The sequence below is a fragment of the Ammodytes marinus genome (assembly GCF_949987685.1).
Source record: "Ammodytes marinus genome assembly, chromosome: 20".
Taxonomy (NCBI): domain Eukaryota; kingdom Metazoa; phylum Chordata; class Actinopteri; order Uranoscopiformes; family Ammodytidae; genus Ammodytes; species Ammodytes marinus.
In genome coordinates, this window is record NC_137224.1 from 8,387,325 (window position 1) to 8,414,284 (window position 26,960).

A 26,960-nucleotide genomic window follows, 5' to 3' on the forward strand; every position below is an offset into this window, starting at 1 on the left:
CTTTGTCAAAGTCCGTGAATATCTCCTATAAGGATCAGCTACCTGTAAGTACTCTGTGTGCACTGAAAATAAACCTGGAGTTAACAGTAAGCCTAGGCTCTGTAAACTGGCATGTAAACAAAGGGTATGTAAATAAAGGGGGCCCACCATAACTAGCAATGTCACTGTTTACAGGTCCTAGGCTGTATATTAACATTGGATTCTTTTTTCAGCGCACACAGTAAGGATAGTATAGGTAGCGGATCGTGAGGAGATATTCACTGATTTTGAAAAAAGTTATTTTGACAAGAAGCGTTCTCCAGGATCACTGACTCCTTAAAACAAGAACATATTCTCCATATACATTGATAGACTAAGGATAAGTAAAAAGTGTTGAGACACCACTCACCTCTGAGTGTATTTGATACTTATAATATAGATGTTCATTAGGGATTATTCCTGGAATAATAACTGAGCAGATGCTTAATGGCTCCGACTAGGCAGGTCCAGATAAGTGTGGTGAGGAGGACTATCAAAGTGTCAACATTTACATATGTTTTATTGTCACTGTAATCCATTTACTACTGTAAAAGTGCTCGCTTGTCATCTTTCGCACGCGAGCTACTGTGATTTCGAGCAGCGCACTGTTGTCGTCGGCAGAAATGTTCCCTTTTTTTTCCCTTTCTGAGCTGTTTGAGGTGTTGGGAGGAATGCTGTTGTGTGCTCGGAGAGTTTACCCACTTGCAAAGATATAGTCTGTAGTGCTTTCACTGCATTTCCTTTGGGACACAACACTTGGAAGGAGAAGAAGAAAAAAAAAGAAGTCTCAAGGTGCCTGTGTTAGGCTCTTTAGATGTGACTCTGGGTTGGTAAATATTTAGAGAGCAAACATTTTGATACCAGCAGGGATTAGAGTTGAGGGAAACATGTTTTTCTAAGGATGTAAATGTCAGCATATTTGCCAGGCGTAACGTAGCTACACATTTTCATTTTTAATGCCAGTCTACTGAGAAAAAAAAACAGTAAGTCAAATAACACATACTGCAGGAAATCAAATTACATATTATTTTTTTATCCAAGTCCGGCTTATTTTGATGTAGCTCGCCCACGGGAAAAAAAAACTCATCCTCTTTGTTCAAAGGAGCATCCAATTCATCAGCAGGGATTGTTGCCGCCCACAAGCAAGCAACATATTTGTTCTACTGCTTCACCTCGTCGGCTTTGGAGAGAGGGGAAGGTGCCAAGAGGTGGATGTTGAACATGTCAAGTGCTATCTGCCTTATTTACTCGCTGGCTGAATATTCATGAGGCTTGATACCGAGTCTGCCTTCAGCCAGCCGTGCAGGGAAACCAGCAGCCTGCCTCTACTATCGTCAAACAGGCTTGATCTTTCGCATCCATGTTGCATACTATTTATGTATGCTACATACTACTGCTGATCACTAAAAGTGTATAGTGAGCATGCAGTAGGCATACAATTGGGACATACATTTACTAATTATTACAACATAAAATTGCGCCTTGACGTTGCCTCTTGCTTATATGTCAGTCACTGCTGGTTGTTTTCACTATGAAGCTCTGTCGATGTGACGTCACTTCCGCTGTGCAGTGGATTGTTGGTCAGAATCGCCCCAAAAAGCATGCTGATGATGGATGTAGTAAGTAGGGCATCCGGGTTATTTTCAAGCATGCTGCATCTGACTACGTGCACTGCTTTATTGGGACATCCTAAATCTTTTTCTAGCATACTAAATAGCAGGGAAGTATGGGTATCTGTGAAGAAGAGGAGGAGGAGGGAGGGAGGGAAGGAGAAGAATGGCAATAACCACCGTGTACTGCAGTCATGCCCATTTACTCCCCCCTGACACCTCCGGGGACACGCTCTGACCTCCTTCAGGGATCTCTCTCTCCCTCTTTACTCTCGCTCATGCGTTCCCCCTCTCTGCTCTGAGGAAACCGCACCAAATTCCTCGTGCATTATGGGAGCATTTTTTTTCGTGAGGCCCCCCAATAGCTGCTAGCACCCCCAAACCCCCCCCCCCCCAACCCCCCCGGTCTAGACTGCCTTCGAACTGAGCGGCTGTGGGGTCAGGCTCACTTAGTGTGGCAGCGGAGATTGCAGTGGTTGTCTCATTAAATATACGTTTCCTGTGTTAACATGAGAAGCGCATTCTCTTTGTTGTTCCTCGCCCTCAGATGAAAGACATCCTCTACTACTACAGGCTGTTCTGTTTCAGAGCGGGGACACTGTCAACATGGCTAATGCTACCGATTGATAGTTTGCAGGGGTGTTGCAGTGAGGCTTGAGCAGTGGAGGGAAGAAGAAATAATAAGGTCCTTTTACTTTATTTACTGTGTTGAAATACTCTATTTCAAGGGATACAAGTCCTGCAAAGAAAACGTCAACTTTAGCAATTGTTGGTATTCAGCTAAGTACATTAAGTCGAGTAATGTACAAATATAATGTAATACTTTCGTCATGTCACAATTTTACTTACAGATATAGCTAGTTACTAGTTACTTTACAAACTAGGATTTTACATAGAAACATCTGAAGCCTAAAGAAAAACGCTTTGTTATAGATAAAACATTCCAACTGGACATACAATCGGTTCGGTAGTTGTTCATGAAAAATTGTGAACTCCTTATTGTTCCAGCTAAGGATTTGCTGCTTTTTCCTTAAAAAGAAATTCGATAATAATCCAAAAAGTGACTCTGAAGTCTTAACTTCAGTGTTCATTTGATTTAAAAAGTCAAATCTTTCCCTCTGAAATTCAGATTAAAAAGGATTACGTAGCATATCATGGATGGAATGTACCAGAAAAGTTGAAATTCTATTCAGTTCTTGACTCAAATGTATTCTGTCACCTTCTTCCACCACTGGATTTGTGAGCAGAGGAGAAGAGGGAGCCTCAGTGCAGCAGACTCTGTGGTCCTGACACACAAGTGTGTGGCTGCATGCGCCAGAGAGGGGAATTTCATCTGCTGTCATCTCCCCGTTGATTAGTATTGATTGGTGGGGGGCTGAATTGGCCTCCTCAATGGGAGCGCCATCAAATAATCCCTTCCATCTAGTTTCCCAAATCCATTGTGAGGGCTTGCAGAATGATTGTATCAGTGGCTTGGCGGTGGCAAAGCTGAAACATTTCCTGCGGGGGTCAGGCAAAAGACAAGGGGGGGGGGAGGGGATCTAGCTCCAGTGTTTTACCTCTTAATGAGACGAGGGTGGGGGGAGGTTGACCTACCGAGTAATTGTGACAAACATAGCCGAGGGGGGAGATCCGCCTAATGTTTGCCCTGCCCCCTCTTTTTTTTTTTTACTGTGGTGGGGTTTAGAAAGAAGAAAAAAACAACTCTGTGCACCTGCAGTTTGTATAGACGTGAATCTTTTCGCCAGACAAAACCAGGAATTCACTGCAGCTTGGAAGAAGGGATCCCCCCACAGTGCACAGATGACACGGTCTGCTGTGCTAGTAGTGCTGCAGCCGGCCATTGCCACCGCTGCTGCTACAGTTTGGCTTTTGCTGCAGCGTTTGCTAGAGAGAGACAAGCCGCACAAAGTTTGATTATGTTTGCTGCTGTTAAAGCCCGCTGTATAGTCGAGTGAAATGGGATCCTGTTCAGACAGGGTGCACGGTAGGAAGGGGAGAAGGCAGCGGTCTGGGGTAAAATAGCATCAACAATATTGTTTAGATCTAAATTCAATCTCAAGTTTTCACTCTGGTAGGTGTTCTAAAAAACACAAAGACACGCACAGGAGCCAGCACAAATGGGTTCTGGCATCCTATTGGTAATTTATGAGACCTGAGTGTCATGTACTAAATGATTGACAGGCGGCGGATTGCTCGGGATCCCCCACATTAGTGCGGGATTGTTGATCGTTTTGAGAGCAGGTGTTGGAGGCTCATGTTAGACGCGTTTAATTAAGGAAGGATTTGAGATTGCTGGTTCTTTTAGCCCACTTCAAGTCTGATTTGACACCGGAGGATCGGAGTGCGTTCAATGGAAGGCAGATGAATGATTGATAAGAGAAGCAAAGCTGCTTCAAGTCCTGCTCAGAGGACATTAATAATGAAGGACACTTTGAGCACATCAGTGGCGAATGGAATCACCTCCTGGATTTAGCACTTCCATTAGTGTTTTTTTTTTCTTAGGTGTTTCGTAATTATTATTTTCAGTATCGTTTTCATTATCGTTATTAGACAATTATACATTTTGGATTTTTTTCAATTTTTTTTACTTATTATTTTATTAGTCTATTTTTTCACCAAAGGGTTGGGCTTGTCCAATAACAGGGATCTTTTGTGGTTTTGAAAATACATACAGTGTTATATATTTGGTATTATGTTAAAGCAAATTATACATTGTTGTCTTACCTCTAACGAGGGGGAAACAGTTGTGGCTGAGGTGGAAAAGATGGTGTACTTTAAACGTTTTGGATAGTTTTTCACACAGTTTTACATAATGTAAGGTGTGACTTCTGTCCTTTTCAATTACATCATCTGAAATGAGCGTCTTTCTCTGCAAAGGTTTACCGTACCGGTCAGCGTCACTATCTAGAGTCGCCCCAACTCCAAATATTTGCACATCAATAGTGGATGAAAACGCACATTCATTCACATTTTTATTAATTTTCTAAAATAATTTGTGAAAACCTGGTCTGTATTTGGATAGAATCAATTGATGCCCTGCAGTTAAGATTCATTTTAGCTTGTGCCCTAATTGTTCGGCAGTGACTGGCTCATTTCCCTCGACAAGGTTGTGCTCGTCGTGAAGTTTGACTCTTCACTTTTTGAGTTATGCTTGCCAGAGGTGCCAGAACACATGAAAAGACAGTGGGGAAGGGGGAAAAAGGAAGATGAGGAGATGTGTTTTTGGCAGTGCTACTGTTGCTCCATGAAGCTGCTTTTCTCCTGTTGGCAGCGTAGATCCTGCTGCTGCTGCTCTGTGTCTATGTCTCTCTGTCATGGCTCCATGTCATCCTGCCATTGTTCAGGGCCCGAAATCAACCATTGTTCTATACGCACAGATCTACAGTTACAGGCTGCTCTGCCCAATAACCTTGCACTTCTTGGTCACGCTTGTAAAGTGTGTGTGTGTGTGTGTGTGTGTGTGTGTGTGTGTGTGTGTGTGGGTGTGTGTGTGTGTGTGTGTGTGTGTGTGTGTGTGTCTTGTCTCAGTTGTGACAAAAGGTCATCGCCGCAAAGTTTTTTTCAAACTTGACAAAATTAGTTTTTGGATTTGAAGAATTGCCATTGTTACAATTTTTTTTTTTTTTTTAATAAAAATAAATTGCCTGTGCATCACAGCAGTATCTCCTCTCCTTCCTTAAACCTAACCGGCTCTCGGCAGTAAAGGAAGACATGCCTCATAGTAGATCAAAGGGAGCACCCCCCCCATCCTCTAACTCCCTTCTAAAAGGAGCAAGAGCATGGTCCCAGTCAAAGGCTTGGTCGTTAGTGGAGGAGGACAGTGGCTCAGGATTGCTTTCGCTCGTGGGAAAACATTCCGGCTGAAAGGACATGCGGACATTTGTTTTTCCAAACAGTGATTGTCTGGCATGGTGCTAAAGGGGGCTTTGGGTTTTCTCTTGTACGTCGGTGTTGATGCAGGCTGACTTGCTCTTAATGTGAGCTGATTGTACGTGCTTCTTTGATGTGGTGGCCTTTTCTTACTTTGTGAGCTTTAACTTTACACTTTCACTTTGCCCCGGCTGTGTGTCTCATTCAATGGCCACGCAGCACGGCTCCCCCGACAAGGCATACAGCAAGTAACCTTTAAAAATTGTTGTTCACAGTAAGACATTCACTCTTATGTGCCACATACACTTCTTGGCCCTGGCAATATATACCCTTTTGCACTGCAGTCATAAAGAGCTCTTACATTGTGCAGAGCAAAAAAAAGTTTGGGTTTGCATTAAATCCCGCGGAGCTGTGTGCTTGATGCTGCTAACTCCACCAGAAGAAAACTGTTGTTCGGGTGCCCACTGGACTCCCAGCGTTGACTTGTAGGAAGGGTTATTGTTGCTGTCCAAGGTCGGGGGAAGTGAAAGCCTGAGTTTTAGAATTTAGAGTAATAATGTGTGACTGGCAGTTGGAGCCAAGACTGTTTGATTATGGCAAAAATCATAACCATGATTTTATTTATGTAGCTTTAAATTGTCACTAACAACACACAACCACATACTCAATGATATCTTATGTCTGCGCATCTTCTATTAGTTCCTGAGTATTGAAAAAAAGGATTTTACATACCGACTGCACAACACATTTTTCATTTGTTAATTAGTATATGCTGTGTCAAACTATGGTATATTAGTATGGAATATGTATTGGAATTTGCCCTATCTGCTTTATTTTGGCTCTTTACATCCTCATAATTCAAGCTTAATTGCTAAGGAACAGCTTGGATGTGATCAACAATTTGATTGAATTCTTAATGTGTCCTTGATTGATGCTTGAAGTGTGCAAGAAACATATGGCTCTGGTGTCTGTAAATGGCCTGCCATGGTTCGGGGTTTGTTTTGCTCCAATAAGCCGAAGCAGACATATCTCCAGCCAGCGTTTGCCTTGCCTTCTTTCGCTGTGACAAATGAAGAGACCGCAGAAGATGAGATTCACCTGTCTGTGTGGTGGTGGTGAGCCCGGGGAAAAGCAGCAGGGCCCATCTCCTCTCAAAGGCTTTCTTGTCACCGCGGCTATTAAGACTAATAGCGTCAGCCCGCGTGATAAGCACAGTTAGCTGAATTCATGACCCGAGCGGGGCTGTATAGTGGCGAGATCATTTCCACTTGTGTGTTTTTCTGCTGATGCCTTTAATTTTTATCCTGTCCGGTTGCTGTGACACAAGGGGGGAGAGCAGAGGAGAGTGTGCCAGAAAGAGAGGGAGGGGGGAGGGGGGGAGAATAGAAAAGCCTTGGGTGAAATATTGATTGGTACAATCCAGGATGAAAGCGCTGCATCGTTGTAGGTGCATTAAATCTTATCTAATGGCACACACACACACACACGCAAAAAAATCTCTGTTGCGATGATTGTAGGAGTCTCAAATCCTTTCCTCTTTTGTCACCGATATTTTCCATTTTTGCGGTCGATGGTCATGTTCAGGAGCAAATTACATCAAAATTACATTTCCGTGGATGAGATAGAGAGAAACAGTCAAATTGAGTGGTCAAAGTGTCCTTAAAGGGCCAATTCACTCAAATGACAAAATTACACATTTCTCCACGCACAGCTTGGGTTTTAAGGTGATATGGGAAATGTCTCTCGCCACGGCCAATTCAATAGAGTCATTCAAATTTAATTTGAGATGCTCAAATTATTGGAAAATTACATTATATTTGAAATGTTCAACAGCAGTAGCCTACGTCTTTCACTGAACAAAGTCCCGGTCACCTATTATTATAATGCTGATTAATTCAGAACTTCTTTATACTGAGGAACTAGTTTCCATGGCCCAAGGAGCTGCAGGAACTAAATCCTTTCGAGCAATCCCATTAGCATCTCAAGAACCGTGAAAATCTGGAAATGAGTCCGGATTTAAAAAATGTAGTTTTTAAATCCGAACTCAATTCCTAATCTTCTTGTTGATGATTTTGAGAGGCATTTTTTTTCTTGCACAAAAAGAACAAGGTGCAATGGTCATATTTGAGTGGAGGTCTTGTTTTGCTCCTCATAATATACCTGGGTTCCTAGAAAGGAACATCTGTCTTTTCTGTAATTTGTGGTGAACTGGCCCTTTTTTAAGGCAACATGATTGACTAGATGAGGTGTTTATAAGATCAGAGTTAGCCTTTTTCCCCACATCCCTCCTCCCACATTTCCTCTCCAATCATACCTCCCAGTTAAAACCAATCAGATATTCGCCGAGCATCAGATGCATGCTCCTCTTTCTCCCCCTCTTCTTTCGCTAGTACGTAGAGTGGCCCGCTTAATGCATTGTAATGGTTGACCATTATTTACGCCTGGGATAAACAAAGAGAAGCGAGGAATTGATGGAGTAATCCACTCTCGCAGTCATTAGGCATTGAGATGGAGGAGCTGCTGGTGGCTGCTGGGGAAGCGGCCTCCTCCTTGTGTGCTCTCGAGTTGGAGCGGGGGCTTTAATGGAAATGGGACTCATTAAGACACCTTCTACTCCGACGCGCCCAAGATCATGAGCAATTGCTAATTGATTGTCGTTAGCACTCGCGCAATGAGACGCTCCGCCTGTTTTCTCATTTGTTATATGAACGGCTTTGTTTTCTTCCACCGCGCGTCTCCTTCACTTCATTATTGATGTTGCTGTTTTTCCTCTCCCTTCTCCCCTTCTTTTTTTTTCTTTTGCCCGAAGAGTCGCAACAGTCACAATGCTGAGGAATGCCACATGTGTAAAAACCTGAAGTGTTCTCTATAATTAGAAAGCAGCAATGTAACAAAAAAAGGAGAAAAGAAAATCAATATCCAAGACACACTAATGATGTTAGGTGCATCATGAAACACACACATGCCATAGGCGTGTGTAAAAAAAAAAGAAAGAAAGAAGGGCGGATGTGGGGAAAATGTGCTTCTGCCGGCATGGTCACGCTTGAATAGCGGATAGGGAGAGGCAGGTCGCCATGTGATGCTTTTGCTTATTGGCTCTGCAAATTCCTTCCTCTTTTTCCTCTGGAAGCGGCAGATTGTGTTCATCTCAGCCCTTTAATCATTTTCTCCCCTCCCAATAGTAATGTGCTCCCTGTGATTCCTCTGTGTATATGTCCGCTCCCCACCTTTCTTCCCTCTCATTGCCTTTTTCTTCTTCTTCCCCTATTACGGGAGGGAGGGAGGGAGATGAAGAAAAAGGCTCTGGAAATGCAAATACTGCTCCATGTTTTTTATATTCTTGTGACAGATCAGGCCTCATTACACACCACCTCTCCTTTGCAATTGGCTCACGACCATCTCCCTTGTATTCCCTATTCTTGTCACCATTTACATTATGAAGTCTTTCACCTTGAGTAAACCCTCCCCTGCTCCTCCCTGGGCCTGTGAAATCTGTGAGAACAGCCAGGTTGACCAAAAGAGGAATCTCTGGCTGCAGGGCACAAGGCGTTTTTGCTTTGCAGATGAAGCAGGGACTGAGAATAGGGGAGGTAGAGGGGTGGTGGAGGGGGACACACATATTCTTTTTTTCTGTGGTCAGGCGGTGCAGCATTTCTTGGCTTTAGCACTCTGCCAGAAGCCTACTACACTACACCTCTATCTCTATCTCCCCCTGTGGGAGTTGCTACCACCTTTTCTCGCTCTGATACGGAGGAGAGACTGGAAACAAAGGAAGAAAAATACAGTCGCCCCTCTTGGGCTGCTCCCGCTTTTGAAACAAGATATACTGTGTAGGTGGAGAAATAATATTGAAGCCATCAATTCATGTAAGACTACCGTCACTTAACTCTATTCAAGTAGAGGAAACATAGGTATTCCAATTGAAGTTCTGGTTTCATACAACGTGGGTGTTATTGTCATGGTTCTGGCTGAGCTAGCATGTTAGCAAGTTTTGCAAATACGTTCCGATAAGCTTGCCCTGATTGAAAATATCACACAAACCTGCCTGTTATAAATATTCATCACAGTTTACAGACTTGACTTCTAGGTTTAACTTTGATCTGTCCTTCTTAGCCTTTTGTGCCTGTCCTGCTGCTTGACTTTGTTGAAGCTATGCCGCTGTAGTGGTTGATTGCAGCCATCAATTTGTTGAGCAAATTTTTTGTCAACATAACTGAACAAAAACCCAAGTTGCAACAAACCTTTAAATCAACCTTTTAACATGAATCTCAATTGAAAGAGGAGCGCCTTTTTGAGATCCACCGATTGATGCTGGAGGGCAAACATGTTGGGAAGTGATGCACAGCAGGAAGTAAATTACCTGCATTTCCATGAATAAAAGGCACATAATTGGTAGTTGTTACGATGCTAATCTAGAGATACACACAACATGCATACGACTGCATTATTTTGCGTTGGGGTTTGTGTTTGCCAGTGTGTGACTCTGTGTGTAGATGTTGTAACCTATAGGTTATGTGCGTGCGTGTGTGTGCGTGTGAGGCCTCGCATAATTGGAGCAGCGGTGGTTAACTAGGCGCCAGCATTTGTGTTAATCAGTAGAGAGCGGAAAGTTAACTGAGCTGGTGTCTCATGCTCTCTGAATGTATCAGGCTAAAAACCATTATCTCTAAACCTGTAATCAACACTACAGCCCTCATTCACTGCAGTGATACACATGGTGCTTACGGCTGTTTGCCTCACAACAACACGTGACCCCGTATAATGTATTCATTCCATATGGATGTCATCAGAGACCAGGCAGTATGTGGTTCTGGAAAAGGCTCAATCCCTGGATTTGGATGTGAGTCGGTACAGTACTGTACGTACATTTTATACAGGCATTAAAACATTACTGCTTTAAATGACATGATTAGTAGTAGATTATGCTGGCTTGCAAATACCCGACGTCCACACATGCACGTTTACACAATTTATTCAATAACGATCTTCTTGAATTTTGAATATTGTGTTCAATTATTAGTAACACCAATGTGTTTGTTGCTGTTGCCAATAAAAAAATGCTAATTTTTCCACCATACTACTACATCCCAGCAAGCATTAATTTGATGACTTGCGGGTCAAAAGATGTAAAAGGGTTAAAAGCAGGCTAAACCAAGCAGATTAATGTAAGTCTTCTAGACGTCGAGGTTACATCTGCTATTTGAATCGTATTCCAAGTATTTACGTGTGCAGTTATTACAGTCAAACTGATTTATTAGAACTGTAATCATCATATCCATGTATAGTGTAATTAATCATTAGTGCTGCCCTTAAGGTCTATACAAAACATTCTATTTGAAAGATTAATGAGTTATCAACCTTTAACCTAAATTCCAGTTAAACAACCCATTAAAAGTGTTTCATGGAAGTCAGAGTGTCCTTAATTCATGTGTCTATAATCACGTCATTAGTGTATATGTAAACACTCTGAGTGTGAGGTGAGGTGATTGCCAGCGTGTTGTTACCACACGGCCCTGTTATTCTATCTGCTGAACTCAAAAGCTGCTTTCCTCCACTGGAAATCATTACAAACGACTCATCCCGACGTTTGCTGTTCCAGCCCTCCTATTCACTTCAAGTGTCTTTTGTCAGGGTCTCTTTTGAAAAGCAGAGATGCATATCTCAGTTGATCTAGCATGTCTTAAGAATATCAACAAAAGGAAGGCAGCCGTTGTGATTTCTGCAGCGACGTAATGCATAAAGTGGAAGTGGAGTTATGGAGGGGTTGAATGAGAGGTCAGGAGTTTACTGAGAGCATAATGGTGTTATTAAAACCCTTCCTTTTTCTGCCTTTTTTAAATCCTCGCTAAAACGGTCAAAGGGCATGTTGTCGATTTGCAAACTTTTTTGGAGGGTCATTGGAAGTTTTTGAGGAAGCATTGCCCTCAGTACCATTAGTAATTTCACTCTGCAAAAACAGCGCATTCAACACAGCTATTCACAGTAGCTCTGCACGTTTATGTCAGGGGCTTTTTTTTATCACCTTTAGGCTCATTGTTTCCCTTTTTTTTTCATCGAGGCAAAAAAAAAACTCTTTGATCTTCTTCCTGTTCCATTTGTTCACAAGCTAAATGTCCATTTGCATTCAAACCCTACTGTATTTACTAGTTAAAATGCAAATGTGGCCCCACTGGGAATAATAGCCCCGGCGAGCTGGCTGGGTGGACGGTGCAGCCTGTGGCTCTCGAGAGCTTTTCCCCGCTGTGTTGAGTGCAGAGCCAGGGGAAGAGTTGCTCCTCAGGTGTCCCTCCCTCCACTGCCATTGTCCAGGCTTAGCGCTCTGGCGTCAAGTATAGGGCTGTGAATTTTAATCGTAATTACAATTTAGACTTCCAACAACTACGGAAATAAGATAATGGACTTTTACAAGATCATTTTCCTTTACTTCGGGTAGAGCCTTTAAGCTAGGTCATGTTTTTATTTTACAGTTCAACTTTATTTAAATTCAAGGAAATACACTGTCCAATAGAAAAATACAAAATTAAAGATACATAATCTAAATGCATGATTTCTTTCTAAAGCCAATGTTATTATTGAATTAATTCATCTTGAGCTCAATATCAATCAAAATAGTTGTAATCGTGATTTTTGCCATAATGGAGCAGCCCTAGTGTCCAGATCACTCCACCATATGCATGTGTCTCACGGCCACTTTACACAGAAGGACTGTGTCTTGATAGAGCCAGTAAACCCCGGTGCTGACTGCCTGGAGAGGTGTGAGACTGTCCAGCTCTGGTGGCTGCAGCGACGGCCGGGGGATTTTGACTCCATGAGGACCCAATTAAACCTGGGAGGGCCTCTCCCAAGGAATAATAACAATGATAAATGCACCTCTGTGACCGGCTTAACAGAGGCAGCCAGAAATGTTTTATTGTGCCGGGCCTGTCCTGACACAATTTACTCCCGGCTTCATTTTTCTGTGTTGTTGCAGTATCAGGAGGTTTTACACTCTCACATTGTCAAAGCTTTTTTTATTTTTTTTCTCCTCTGAGAAACCCTGGTGTCATCTTTGAAACATTCCAATGACCACCAACATCAAACCCTCTCTGCATGTGCTTTGAATTGGCTTTCGGATGTATGGACTCCCTGCCAAAACAACAAATAAAGTGCATGTGTTTATCTGTTGGTGTGCGAGCTGCTTGCATGATTAGAGCAGATGTTTTTGTGTGCGTGTGTCTGGATAGGATGTGGACTGGATTTTTTTGCATGTCTTTTTTAATCAATTAGTTGATATCATATATATATATATGTTGTCTTCCAGATACACACAGGATATTACAGAGGTATATATAAAATGTATCAATTGTTGTAATTAAACAACATTGCCAAATATTAGCTGTTTCTGAGTTTAAAATCTTTGTCCATTAAATACGTCAAATGTTTGGAATGTTGGTCGGACAAAACAAGCATTTTGAAGATGTAAATTTGACATTTCAATCAAAATAATAATAATGTATTAACCAACATTGGAAATTGTTAATCTTATTAAACTTGTTGCACACAGTGGACAATAAAAACATATTTTTTCATGGATTATAAAACTCTATATAAAAGTCTTAGGCAGTCACGTCAACTCAAAGTATTTATTTCTTTGTCAGCTGGTAATTCAGAGGAAAAACTCCTTTAATTAGATAACAGGCTCCTGTATTACAGATTTGCACTTTGCCAGCAGTTTGTCAATTACTACTTGTGGTTTCATACTGCCAGTCAGTCTTTGTCTGGGAGCTGGAGCCTCCTTTGCCGCGCTGCAGAGCCGTGTTATTGTACTTAAACAAATCAATTCTGTTGCAGTTGAGCTTTTCTTTTTTTCTTTCTCCATCCCCCGTCATTATGAACAGTTTGCAGTGCAAAGCACATTGATTTTTCACAGCCCAGGAAAAGCTGTTGATGAATAGCACAGAGGTATCTGGGGAGAATCTGGCTTTAAAAAAGGAGGCACCCAGCATCAACCAACCCCTCCTCCTCCTCCTCCTCCTCCTCCTCCTCCTCTCCTCTCTCTCCCACCAATTGAGCCCCCAGCGCCCCTTCACTTTCTCTTTTCAAAAAGCCAACCAGGGAGAAATGCCGCACCAAAATTCTTCCAATGATTTAAAAAAGAAGGATTTGAAAAAAGAAAAAGTGCAAGGCAAAAGGGACGCTTTATGCTGTATATATACACCTTGTGGTTGGACAGTTTTTATATTTGGAGCATTAACCTTGTCCTGTCAACCATAGCGTGAGCTCAGGTGAGGCCAGAGGAGTTGTGGTTTTGGGATAGAAAAAGGCCAGCATGCTGCTGTGTGTCACAAACAGGATACAACAATACAACACAAGGTGGAGGGATTAAAGGAAAGGGGAGGGGAGGGGAAAAGATGGCATTTGTCACACGCTTGTGCACTCCACACACAAACGTTCACAAAGCTGGAGAAAGACTTCCTCAAGACATTTTTATTCTTTCTTTTGTTCTACCATCATCTCAATCCGCTCATGGAAAGTTAATAGTGCAAAATGTGTGGAGTGAAAAATAAAGCTCAAACTGAAGTGTCATGCTCTTTGAACTTAGGAGAGAGTATAAGGAAAAAATCTTGTGCAGGACGGGAACAGGGAAGAAAGTACAACATTTTTGTGTATGCTGAGAGCAGTGCTACCTTTTAAAATGACAACCACCTTTCTATCTTTAAGTAATGCCTTACCTTAGACCCTTCATTTAAAGAGTGGTGTAGCATATAATAATATATTTTAACATTCAAATTAGTCTTTTTTTGTCCCATGGTCATGGAGCTGTGTGTGTAACTACACTCAGAGAGAGAGGTCAGAGCTTCACTCGTAGTAGCAGTCATCAGAGACGGTGTTGCAGATGTAAATATACAAAGCAGTTTTTTGTCTCTTCTCACCGATGCAGAGAGAGGCACACGTGATTTATGTTAAGATAACGCATGCTAGAATCCTAAGCTCATGCTTATTATGCTAGTAATTACAACCACTCACAATGATTAATTCACTGAGGAAAAATTAAGTCTCTGCTCTTACTTGCTTGGGCAAACACAGATAAGAGACACAATTATTAAACCTCTTTATTTTAAATCTAGAATTAAAAATTGGATGCTTTTTTATAACATTTTGGGTTTTGTATCTTTGTGTTGCTTAACTCCTATTACCTTTCGGCCTTCAACGGTATATAATGTGGTCATGTTCAAGGGTCGGGATGTGAGTGGGCATCTGCGCGAGCCCCTGCCATGCCTACAGTGAAAGGCCCTCTCTCTTAATAGGCTTATCTGTCAATCGGGAGTGAATTGTGATCGCGCCATGGCTCTGTGGTGGTATGTTTATGATACCACACCGATCGTGAAACATATCGGTGGCTCTTTTTTTGATTCGTCCTTCATGGGTGCATGCGAAATGAAGGAGCTTGCCCACTGACAAAAGGATAGATGCGCTAGATAGGGAGCCACTCAGAGTCCCTAAGAATGCGTGAATGAATAGAAATGCAAGTGTCATAATAATTCAGTGTCTCAGTGTGAGATTGGTGGATAAAGCAGCGGTGATTGATGTTTTTTTTTTAAATTTTTTTCCTTCTCTTGATTTCTCTTAAGGTGGCAGAAGAACCAGAGGCGCTGAAGTGTTTCTCCTCCTGTCGTGTGAATGGGTGGGTGGGTCCCTCGTGGTGACAAATCCAGGATTAAAGTCAACACAGGTGAGTCATTTTTTTAAAACTTTTTCTTGAAGGTACATGGTGGGACCTATACAGACCCCAGCGTGTGTGAGCTTTTTGTTTGAAGTCGTGTGCACAAATTTAGAAAACGTATGCTCTCGAATTAGTGAAATAGTTGTGGATACTTAGTCACTGAGGAACACCCAGAGTTGTTGCCGTGTTGGGGCTGGGAGCTGCAATTTCGAGGTTCAGGTGCCTACGGTGAATTCATTCCCCCCTGCGTATTCCAGGCATGTTAGCTTTTAGAGAAGTGTATTTGCTCCGCGGGGGCAAATCCTTTCACACCAGGTTCAACTTTGACACCTGAATTTGCACCGTGGACCAGACCTTTAACAGGCGCTGACCTTTATGGTAAATGAAGCCGGACTGGTTTGAAATTAAGCAGGCCGTCGTAAATGTTTGGGTGGGTTTTCATTTAACCCTCCTACCTTTGACTTACAAACTGCTGTAAAAGAAGAATGGTTTGCACTGCAGACAGGAGTCGAAATCATGTTCTTCCAGGAGTTACTCATTTGTATGCAAGAATTCATAATTGAAATTGAGACCACAAAATTGACTATCAGTGTGCACCAATGACATTTTTTCTGAAATCCATGAGACTTTCTTTAGACGCCAAATATCGCTCTGGCTGAAATTTTCCTGGGAAAAATGTTTTTAAACAAAGCTTGTTGCTTGAAACAGAAGTATGCCTCCTCCCCATGTCACTCCAGTGATTTAAAGATTACAACTGTGTTTGCTCGGACATGCTCTGTCCTCCACTGTGCTCGAGTGTCTTTGGTAAACATTTGATGGCAGCTTTGTGTGTGGCTAGTGTGGGCTCACCTCGCTCGGACCATGTTGATTTCATTAGGAGCTCCTGGGGGCAGGGGGGATTGGGCTCTGTGTGTACTGCTATGATGTTGCATGTGTTTTTTGAAAAAGTTCAAGTCCATGCAGTTCGACAGACACACGCACACACACACACACACACACACACACACACACACACACACACACACACACACACACACACACACACACACACACACACACACACACACACACACACACACACACACACACACAGAGCAGGGGATGAGTATCCTCCTCTTCACCAGCAAGCCATCAGCAGTTCATCCTTACGCAATATGAAGCTTTGTGTGTGTTCCACTAAAAAGAGAGAATTATGTCGTGGAAAAGGGAATGTAATTGGTTTGTCCACTGTATTATACAATACAGCTATGGCTTGGTGGATTAGGAATTGGGACATCCAACACACACACACACACACACACACACACACACACACACACACACACACACACACACACACCAAATAGATAAGAGTGGTTAATCTTGATTAGAGCAGTGTGAATGCTGAGAAATACGGTGGCCTGACAAACATCTGCCCGCCACACAGCTGAGTGGGATAAACCAAAGTGATTATTGTGGACATGTCAGGCGAGGTAGACAGTGAGAGCAAGTGAAGGGGGGGTATGACATGAACAAGGGCATGACATGAGTGGTTCACAGTCGGCCCTCTCTCTATCACTCAGATACAGATTGTTTTACTCTTACAGGCGATGTAATGTTGCCTCTGTGGAGCAGACATTTAGCAGTGGTTCGACGAAAAAGTCATAAGAAATGGCAACAGTCTGACACAACGAGTTGTGATCCATGAGGTTGATAGTCAAATAGAACCGGCACCAGAAATGACGTGTGTGTAGGGCTGTTGCTAATGCAGGTATTAAAACGTCAGAAAACGTCAAAAACTAAAAAGAAAAGAGGTTCTTTGCTGGTTTTGTCCGACGACAGTCTGAACAGTGCTTCATCTCAGTCGGTTGATGTCTGAGGGGTTGCCAGGTTTGTCTTTGTCTCTCTGTTGCACCAAGTGTAAGCCCCTAATGAATAATTGCTTTCCTCTGTGAAATGTGAGGGGCGCAGACATTCTGTTAACCTCGCTCAAGGAAAGGAAAAAAAAGAAAAGGAGGGGAGGGGAGGGGAGGGGAGGGAAGGGGAAAAAAAACTCCCCTTCCTGTCAGTGGTCTCTCTCGTTCTCTCTGTTCTTGTGAGATCTGGAACTGATAAGTGTGAGGCCTCTGGTAACCCAACAGGAAGGATAGAGAGGGCCTGGCCTCCCGAGCCCCTGCCTGCCTTTCTGCACACATGTCCACCTCCCCTACTCCGGGCAAACAAAAGAGAGCAGAGCCCGCGCCACTTAACTTCCAAGTTTCAAAACATCTAAGCCTATCACAAGGATGATTATCACTTCTCTGAGTGTTTCGGAAGAGATTTCTGTTGAATATAATAATAACACGGAGAGGCATTCTGATGAAATAGACCTCGGCCTCAATGAATGCTTTTCGCGGCAGGCTTCACACCCAGGCACAATCACAGCCCCCTTGTTCCACTGACCAGTGTTGTGGAGTCAAGTGGAAGTACTTTATTAAACAAGCACATGGCTAGAGCGGGCGAGTAGTTTAACATTCAACCCTGACACCCCCAGAGGTCTGAATGACAAGCTGTTAAACTGATAACCGTGATGGGGCTGCTGTACTTGTCTATGCATATATACGCTGTCCTCAAGCAGGTGCAAGAAGGATAAAGGGACCACAGACCAAATGCAATATAGTCTCGTACTTGGTTGGTTGGAATTAGCCGTTGAACTGAGGTTGAAAGGTATGCCAGAGCAAGTGGCGTCAACTTTGTAATGATAAAAAGTTGTTTGGAGCTACTTTGGAGAGCTTGTCTCACAAACACAAACAGACAGAACACCATATGTCAAGTATTAAATGCGTGGGAAACTGTTGTTACAATCGCATAAGCCAGAAGTTTCCATGTGTTATGCAGTCAGTGTGCCATTTTCTTGGAAATATGTTATTGTTTGTGCTCCATGCCATGTCAACTTGGCATTTAAGTTAAGAAAAATATGAATTGGAAACTAGAAAACCCACCATTGGGAAGGTGCTTAAGAGGATGGTCCTAGACTCAAATTCTAAACAAATTGTAGTTTCAGTAAATTAAAGTGCAGCACAGTTATTAACTAATGTAGGAAATGTAGAAGATGAGTAGAAAGAGAATTGTGCTCTACTCTACTGCACTTCTTCTTGCAACATCTCTGAGATCCATCCATCCATGTCCCTCAGAACCAAACCCTCATGTGGAATGCCTATCTCAACCCCATCTAGTTCTATTCACAATACCTTTAGCTGAGAAGCAACTTGGGGGGGATCTAAGTCATATCTTTTTTTTAGGGCTGCCGAGACTGTGCCAGAGATGTTCCAGGGGGGTATATCCTTTCTCATGAGAAAGTGCGAGATAACGTGCCAGGGTGACAGCTGAATTATTAGCCCATTAGTCAGCGGAGAGAGAGAGAAAGAGAGAGTTGGATGAACATGGCATCCGTCAAGAAAGCGTCTCTCTTTTTGCAGATAGCCTCCCTTTAACTGCCGCCCTAGGAATCTTGTAAGTCTCTCCCACTGATGTAGGAGGTAAAGAGGCCAGGGTCAGGGAGCAGAGCTGGAGCTTTTTCCCGGTGCTCTGCTGCTGCCGATGACCCGGCCGCCTGTCCTACTAAGAAACAGAGCAGCATAACACAGAGAGGCAGAACTCAGTGTACTGGACTAAAAATAGACATGGCGTCAACTCTACTTTTCCCATAGACACATACAAAAGTAGACGCAAGCGCTGCACTGGTGCTTGTAGGTGCACCTTCAACCAGCGTGTGGCTGGCTGCACATCCTCAGAGGGTGAGTCCCAAAAACACTGGTGACGTGCCAGAACATGTTTGATTGACAGCTGGACCGCGGCGGTACAAAGTGACTATGTATTTAGGACAGATGTTCTCCACAGCCCGGCTCAGATAGTCTTGGAGAGTTGACGTACAGCAGGAGGAAGCCATTAGGCAACACTTGGCTCCTAGATGAACTTCCCCACTGTTCTGTGACCGTGTTGAATCTCAGAGCATCCTTTACATCTCATGTGTCTTTTGTATAAGCTATCCGTCTGGCTCTACTCAAACAAAAGACGCTGCAAAGAAAAACGAAGAGTATTGAACGACCGGAGTACTCCTTGCTTCCTGTGATGCAAAATTAAAGCTGATATCCCTTTGACATGCCTCCCTTGGATAACTTGTCAATTTCCTGCTCATGATAAATAGCTTCAATAAGCTACGCTTCACAAGCCAACAAATTAATTAATGGCATGGCCTAATATGTGTTAAGAACACTTGGCATTGAGATGCCAGTGGCTTGTGAATGGTCTACCTCAATTCTTCTCCTTGAAATAAGACCGCATTAACAAGCCTTTCTTCTGCCTAATGCTCCCACATTATTACATTTCTCTTTGTGAGTGAAAGCAGTTACTGTGGTCTCATTAGGTTGGTACATTATTGTTGTAGTAGAATATAACCAAGACCCAACAAGCTTGACTTGACTCCACACAGCTCCTGCTTAATGTGCTATGTGTAATACTGGATGTCTGTTTAGAGCTAATTAAATGATAATAGTGACATTGCTACAGGGCCCTGAATTAGCCCATCAGCTGATCTTCTGACTGCCATTCAAGTGGCCCAGTTTGAGGATGTATTTACAGCAGGAGGACACATATAAGTTATTCAGTTTTTAAAGAATTACATTAGAAGATTGATAGAACATTTAGGTCCTTTTATTAAGTATGGCTAGCCTGGCACCGCCCGCCTACGTACTTCTGCTCAATTTTTATTTCCCTTCAGTAGTCAATCTGGGCCTGTGGTATATTCGCGGGTTTTCGCCGTCCAGATTTTTGACGGTCTAATCAGCAAACAGGAGTGGTTGAGAACAATGACGTTGAGTTTCAGTTGTAGTTAGAAGCGGGCGCATGACATACGTCACAACCAAACGTTATGCGATTGGTTGGCAGATCCAGAGTGGCACTGGGCAGATCCAATAGTTTTAAACTTCAACAGCCTTCAAGTGAAGTAACGTTTGTTAATTGAGTGATTCCAAACCTTCTATACAATTGAAATGAAGTACGATGGTCTGGTAGGACCAGGCTAAAGTATGGCATGGCACAGGAGAAATTAGCTTAGCCTAGCATAGCTACAGGAAGCAGGTGGAAAAAGCTCTCTTTGCTCCAAAGCTTTAGATATGCTGCTATAGATTATGTAAATTACTTACTCCAATTTCCAGTCTAACTGCTAGGCTAAGCTAAGTGTCCCCCCAGCTCCAACTTAATATTGTAAAGACTCTGAAGAGAGTGGTAGCCTATCAATCTTGTAGTTCTCCAGATTCTAAGATATTCCTTTAAAGTTAGCTCCACCACTGTCAGCTTCTAACACTTTCAAACTCAAGTACATTTTTCCATGTCAAACATTTATTTTGAATTGAGTAGCCTACTTTTACTTACAGTATGTAAAAGGTTCCGAAACTGATCAACAGTTCATTTATGACAATTAGCCATGGAAAATCAAGAAAAACTGATAGTATTTGCAGATAGACAGCACTTTGTCACCTTTAAAAACTGTGAAATGAAGAGTTTCTTTCTTTGGTTCTTTCAGAAAGCTTTGATATAAAATATGGTGGATGATGTTAACAATGTATCTCTCCGAGCTGTGCCGCATGATTGAGAGTTATACAATGAGACTGGGTCTCAGGAATTCACGGCAGACGGGGCTGATGGTAAACGTCAGTTTCAGACTTGTTTGGTAATTTTTATGATCAAAGGCAGTGATGAGGATGATGATACTGATGCTAATCCCACTGAAGGGGATGATTGAGTCATCAAGACAAAACAGCTGTTTTATGTGCCGCCCCCCCGCCCCCCCACCACCAGTAGCACCCACTAATGGCTGATGATGACGGTAGCACAGTGTAAGCGAGTGCAATTGACAGTAGAGTTGGAGCTTTCCTCGGGGGAAGGAGGGAGAACGGCTGAGTCGGAGCGGCGGGAAGCAGGCAGCAGGGTGGCCATGAAACATTCATGCACCTGGGGACTCTTTGCATAAGGAGAGCAAGCTGAGCCAGTAATGAAGTAAAGAGCTGAGCACTTTTAATGGCTGTGTGTTTGTCCTTTTTTATGTGATTATAGCAGGTAATCTGGCTTCTTATATGAATTGCGTGTTAAAGCCTAATTGCGTACGGTGATTTAGCGGTGACTCGCACTCGCCAAATAAAGCTACTGCCTGCTGCAGTGCCTTGTTTGAAAGTGTGAAACTTACATTTGGAATAATCTAATTGTGGTTGGCTTCGAGTTAATTGGTAGCACAGGTGCGCGGCTGGTTATAGCTCAGAGTTCGATGGCAGAAGGTGAGTTATTCCCAGCCCCTTGGGGCCCTTCTGCCTGTTGACATGACAACGGAGGGCCAAATGTGGGTCCCCCCCCGCCCCCCCCCCATTTGTGGCGGTGGAACAGTTGTCCGTCCTAAACTCATCGTGCGAGCTGGCGTGGGGACGAGAGAGGAGCAGAGGAATGGCGAGATGAAGAGCAGAAGACGGGAGGAGTAATATTTAGACAGCTGCACGTGTAGTGCTGTGAATCGCTGTCAGTACAGAGTGGGCTCAGGGGTGGGGGCTAGAAGTACAGGGATATTTTTGTGTCCTCCGCTAGGCCTCAGACAAACTCAACGCTGCAGTATTGATGTCACTGCAGCCCTCCTGACAGACAAGACTGTAAATCACATGTCGCAGTCATCTCGAAAGATTTACAAACAACTGCTGCCCTGCGTTCCCATCCATACCATAGCTGCAGTATATCATCTATTTGAACTGTGCAACATAAAGTAAACCTGTTAGAACGTGTTTTAAAGCTAATCCATTAGAGGGAACCCGTCTGAGAGCTCACTGTATGTGTGAGTGAGTAGAGTGTGTCTCTCCTCAGCCTTGACTGGCTGAGGAGCGGTACAGTAACGGTGGTTGTGTGAGACAGCTGGTCACATGTCTGCGGTCCTGCGCTAGACTGGCCCTGTGCCTTTAGGTGGTGGACTGCAGCTGACTGCTCTGATTCACTGGGAGCTGGACTTGTGCGTTGTGGGGCCTCACAATGGGCTGACTCATAGGGAGTCGACGGCCGCGGCTTGTTCAGTGTCCATCGCTAGGCCATTTTACTAGGAGTTTCTGTTTGGCTCCTTTGTTGTCTCTGCGTTTTGATGGAGACAGTGATCTTTTTTCTCACCACTGTGTGTTTCTATTTCTTTCGTCTGCATTGTTCCTCCCTTTTTTCACTTTGACGTTTCCCTCATGTCCCCTCGCGCTGTGCTTCCTGGTGGAGGATGTGCAGCTTCTTTTAGCTTCACATGGAGGTGTTTCGCTGGAAGTTGGAAGTGTGCAAGTACATGACCCCCCCCCCCCCCTCCCCTCTCCCCCCCTCCTCCACACAGGCTACTATACCTATCGTCCATGGAAAAGACATTTCCTGCGAGGGGGGTGCCATGTTTTTATTTTTAAAAGTCCGGGATTGACTGCTGTTCTCTGTTCAGCCTATACTTTGCGGCTGGATTTTTAAAGCTCTGGAAAGCTTCTGTTTGATTGGATCGAGAAAATGTGAATTTTCAATATAAGTAAGAAATAATAATAATGATAGAAATAATGTTGTTCTTATGTAGGCCTAATTCTATTCAGTCACATGGTTACCTCTGAGCAACCACTTGTCTTTGTGTTCTTCAATAAACCTTTTTCTGCTTAGCTACAGCATGCAGAAAACACAACATTAAATCCCTACCTGCGGTCACTCTTTACCTCCCCTATCACATAATAACACGTGCAAGGTCCGCTCAGCAGCCACTAATTGCTGCTGGATATTAGAGCGAGGTCTCTTAAAACACTGACCTTGCTTTATCCAATCATAACAGAGCGTGTTACCGGGGGTTGAGCTGTGATCAGACGAGTCCCCACAGCACGAACAGGAGGAATTAATTATTCAGAGAGGCTGCACACACGTTTTTGCTGGACACCGCATTTAATGACATCTATAATGGCATCTTTGTGAGAGATTAATGGCGACGTGAGAGCATCAAAAGCCGGGAGAAAATGCACAAAAAGTGCGGCCAGGCGGCTCTATTGGCGTGCTAGGTACAAACACAAAGGGGAACGATGGGCGTGAGCATTTTAATGGCAGCCTCCAGATTTTTTTTCTCAAACTCATCAGCGAGGATCTTACACATCATTATGCTTCGTCTCTGTGCAATCTGGGAAATGTAGTTTCAAGTTGACACGCGTGGACCGATGGTAATGAGATTTGCTCAAACATTTATTGTAGGAGGAAATGAAGAGGTAAGAGATTAGAGTCTTTCCTCACAATATTTACATCCCTGCCACCAATGTTTAGCCTCCACGGCCCGAGGAAAGTGTTGTAATCATCGGTAGTCGGGTTTCCACTGACCTTTTACGAGAATGGAGGGTGCTTCGATGGATAGAAACTGTTTTAGTGTTAGTTAGGGGAAATGGAAACAGGGTTTTTTCTGCCTTGGTCATTACTGAACTTGTGATCAATATGAAAAAAACTCATCAAATATGCATCCAATTCCACCTCACAGTCTAGCTTTTCAAATATTTGTGCTACACTAAATGTGTGAATATGTTTTCCTTTTGCCTTTTCGAACAATACTATATACACATTAAATAAGAGATCCATTGATGTATGAGAGAGGTATGTAACAAGAAAGTAGTAGAGTGTAGAAAAACTGCCAAGCCTTGCAGCTCTCGCACACTTTTTGTGTGTATTTGCTGTAAATAGTGCTTAGCAACAGCAAGGTTACTGACTCTGGTTGCATCTGCATTATGCTAATGTGATGAGAGCAGGAAGCCAATGGAGGCTTTTTATGCACTGGATCGCTACGGGGAAACAAACACAAGAGTCATCATGCAAATTAGCAGGATGGCTGATCTTTCCAAAAACTAAAAGTTTTTCTTTCAAAAGAACAGATAAGTTGCCCCCCCAAAAAAGACCACACCTCCACCCATTTCATACACAGAGTTAGCTTTGATAATTCTCCATTACCAAACGTTCTTATCATGCCCCCCTCCCCACACACACACACACTTTCTCCCCCAGCAAACATGCAAACAATCCGGCCTGTGTGTTTCCAGTCACATGGGCCTGAAGTGCTGGAGAGTCAGTGTGTCTGTTCTGGTATTTCCTGAGGTTTCATAAACATACATACACACTCCCTCCCCCCTTCTCTCTCTTTCTCTGTCAATAACACACACACACACACACACACACACGCACACACACACACACACACACACACACACACACACACACACACAGGAGGTCCTATTTGAACAATCAATAACAATAATAATGTAATAATCATCTTTATTTGTATAGCAACAAGGCAAGTGTTTTACAGCGCAGAGGCAAAGTTAAACCAGATACCGTGAAACGTAAAACTAAATGGGAAAATAAGGCGTAATATTACGGCCTCTGTTGGTCTGCAAGTCTTTATTTCTGCATAATGTCATGAAGACTTTCCTAAATAATCAAGGGCTAGATGAACAGAATGATAAACTGTAGATACTGTGTCAAATGTAGGGGAGCAGCTTAAAAGGTCAAAGGTGTAATAATGATCCGCGTCAGAAAAACATTCATAAATCAGTCATTACATTTGAGATAGACTATTTGTCTTATTTTTGTAATTCCCCAAATAAGACCCATTAAATAATCTATAACATGTGTTGCTGTTGTAAGTTACAAGATGTGTAGCCTATCTTCACAATACATAAACCAAAACCGTATAAGTGATCCAGACCATTCACCCAGTTGCTTTGACTCCAGCCTTAGAAGGCCATATAATCCACTTATTCTAATGTGTTTAGCTCACTGAAAAGCATATTTTTTTAGCAATTATGCCACCATCACTAAAGCCACTAATGGATGCTGTTTGTGTGCGAGTATGATTATGGCTGGTGGACTTTGCCAGAGGATGGCCGGCGTGCATTAAATAATTTTTTGATTTAAGCAGTTGAAAATGTGTGTGTGAGTGTGCACACTGGTTCATCTAATTGATTTGGAGTGTTAAAGTGCAGGGTTCAATGAATACTCTAATCAAAACCTTGGAGGCTGCCACTAAATGGTAAAGAATGATTTAATGTGTCTCTGTTTTTTTTTTCTTTATTTTATTTTGAAGCTTGCTGCCGTGAGTGGATACTTCTGTGTGTTTTAGCACCATTTCAGTGCACTAATATACACAAACTGTTAACACACTTTTTGGGGGGGATCTAAAGCTGTCAGCGTTGGAATCAATTTCAATAAACTGAAATCAAGAGCCGTAAACCAGCATTTAACCTCTAGATGCTTTAGATGTTGTCCGTATCTCTGGCCACTAATCTCCTCTTCGTATTTTTTGAACCCATTTAGTTGCCATCTAACTCAATTTCATGGTGTTGATACAGAATCTCAAAAATTCAATAGCAGAGCATGTATGCTGGGATTATAATTTGGAGTCTCTGTGGGGGATGTAGGTCAACTGAAAGGCTCTATTTCCTCATTTATTGTAATCCCCATTTGTTCTGCTTTTTTCACCAGAAAATGCAGCCACAAAGTCTTTGTCAGAACTACAATGCCCTGGGCACGACAGTACAGCTCTTAATGATGTTGTCTTGTTTCCAGATGATTTTCTTTATTCCCCTTTCCTCGCGTGCAAGTTTTCTTTACAACAGTTCCAACACATTTTTTTAAATTGCTTGCTCCACCTTTTAGATCCCCTATTGTCTAACACTTTGGAACAAATACTGAAGAAGCCTAAGTTTCTCTATTTATGATATAAAAATAAAAAAGTGCCAGGAGCGCTTCTGGAATCTATTAAACCACCTCTGCTCAAAATCCAAATCCAGGCACTCAAGGTTTGTTACAAAAATAAAAGCCCTCTTATTCATTTAAAGTATACCAATGTGTGTCGGCTTGAGCCATCGTCCAGGGTGCTTGTTTCAGCTCCAACTTTCACTCCTTGCAGTTGTCGACTCTGCTCTGTGCGGTGCAATCACCAAAGCGGGGTCCTGTTAATGGTTGAACTGGGGGTCGGCAGGATATATATCCATTTAACCTTTACAGACATGCAAAGCACAGAGAAAGGAAGTCATTCATTCAGTCCCTGGTGATAAAGCCAAGTTGAGGAGGAGTCTGCCTTCTCATTGATTAAAAAAAAATAAAAAATCTCCAACACTTTCCTCAAATGGTAAACTATACCCACTAATTTGGAGTATTCCCAGCCAAGCTATTACTGTGCCTGTTTCTCTGTGCTGGAGAAAAAAGCTAACTGCAACCGTGAACATAACAATTGATTTGATTATGTATCACTTAAAGAGGACCTATGATGCTTTTTGACTTTTATGACCTATAAACGTTGTTATGATGATTCATAGTCATGCTTAACCATACTAAATTATCAAATAATTACTTACATGCATTTCGACGTATTCCCTGCTGACCGTCTGGGGTGTCTGTGCTGAGCACTAAACACTATTCTAGCCAGTCGAGAAGTCACGTCTTCAAAGCGGTCTACCCTTTGTAACTTTGTGACGTCGCATGTAACTTTGTGAAGTCACCACACGGATGTTTCCATGTATGGTAATGCTGTCACTTCCCTGTTCGCGTCTGCCTCGCGCCCTTATAGGTCCATGCTCGCGCTTCCCGCCACTGAAAGTGTTCCAGAAGGAAGGTAACCAATCACAACGGAGTGGGGTTTGCAGGAGGGGGGGGGAGGGTAGCGGAGATGGCCGATGCACAGGCGGAGGGAGCGGAGATTGCCGAAGCACACACACTCAAGTGTTGAC

At 43.0% G+C, this 26,960-nt stretch overlaps 1 protein-coding gene across 2 annotated transcripts in view; it reads left to right on the plus strand.

Annotated features, from left to right (window-relative positions):
- LOC307267364 (zinc finger MIZ domain-containing protein 1-like) overlaps positions 1-26,960 on the plus strand; it is a 109,513-nt gene that overhangs the window by 14,899 nt on the left and 67,654 nt on the right. For both annotated transcript variants that reach the window (XM_080049677.1, XM_080049678.1), the window contains exon 2: positions 15,113-15,213. The gene's annotated coding sequence lies outside the window, so the exon portion shown is untranslated. The remainder of the gene's footprint in view (positions 1-15,112; positions 15,214-26,960) is intronic.